Source organism: Otolemur garnettii, unplaced genomic scaffold (assembly GCF_000181295.1).
Source record: "Otolemur garnettii isolate 467f Iridium unplaced genomic scaffold, OtoGar3 scaffold00014, whole genome shotgun sequence".
Lineage (NCBI taxonomy): Eukaryota > Metazoa > Chordata > Mammalia > Primates > Galagidae > Otolemur > Otolemur garnettii.
The window spans coordinates 30,437,429-30,438,834 of record NW_003852409.1 but is presented as its reverse complement, the minus strand read 5'-3'; positions in this window follow the sequence as shown (position 1 = coordinate 30,438,834).

Sequence of the window (1,406 nt, the reverse complement as noted above, 5' to 3'; positions counted from 1 at the left end):
ATCCACACGCTTTCCCTCTGTGGTATAATAAGAAATATATATATATATGTTGGCTTGGCGTCTGTGGCACAGTGGTTACAGTGCCAGCCACATACACCAAAGGTGGCGGGTTCAAACCTGGTCCAGGCCAGCTAAACAACAATGACAATTGCAAGAAAAAAATAGTGAGGTGTTGTGGCAGGCGCCTGTAGTCCCAGCTACTTGGGAGGCTAAGGCAAAAGAATCTTTTCAGTCCAAGAGTTTGAGTTTGCGGCTCGGCGCCTGTGGCTCAAGCAGCTAAGGCGCCAGCCACATACCCCTAAGGTTGGTGGGTTCGAATCCAGCCTGGGCCCGCCAAACAACAATAATGGCTGCAACCAAAAAATATCCGGGCATTGTGGCAGGCACCTGTGGTCCCAGCTACTTGGGAGGCTGAGGCAGGAGACTCGCTTGAGCCCAGGAGTTGGAGGTTGCTGGGAGCAGTGAAGCCATAGCACTCTGTCCAGGGGGACAGCTTGAGGCTCTGTCTCAAAAAAAAAAAAAAAAAAGAGTTTGAGTTTGCTGTGATGCCACAGCATTCTACCCAGGGCAACAGCTTGAGGTTCTATCTCAAAAAAAAAAAAAAGAATTTAGTTTAAAGATTTTTTTTTTTTTTGAGACAGAGTCTCACTGTGTCACCCTCGGTAGAGTGCTGTGACATCACAGCTCACAGCAACCTCTAACTCTTGGGCTTAAGTGATTCTTTTGCCTCAGCCTCCCAAATAGCTGGGACTACAGGCATCTGCCACAATGCCTGGCTATTTTTTTGTTGCAGTTGTCATTGTTTAGCTGGCCCAGGCCAGCCTCAGTGCATGTGACTGGCACCAAAACCACTGTGCTATGGGTGCCAAGCCTAGTTTGAAGATCTTAATTGGCTTTTGTTTGTGATTCAAGAATCAGGCAACACCTCATTCTATACCACAGGATGAGTGTTCCCCTGAGCCGAGCAGAGGGGGATGGTTTTGTAGACAGAGAAGTCCAGAGAAAGCAGAAACAGAATGAAAAGCTGGTGGATTGTTTCAAAGTTATTTTCCTTATAAAGGTTAAAGCAGAGGGGACTTCCTTTCCATGCCAGATAAGACTGGCTTGTGGGATTTGCCTTTAATCTCTCACTGTCCTGATTTCACAGAAGGTCAGATAAACAACTTAGGTTCCACTTGGCAATGTGGAACTTCAGCAGGAGTGGCTCCATTTTGGTTTGGTTGGTTGGCTGAGTCCCAACCAATAACCCCCTATAAATTTTTTTTATTCACTCAAATGTGAAACCTCCTATACATTTTAACAATTTCCCCTATTAGCCAGGCGCTGTGGCAGGCACCTGTAGTACCAGCTATTCAGGAGACTGAGGGAAGAGGATTGCTTGAGCCCAGGAGGTTTTTTTTTTTTTT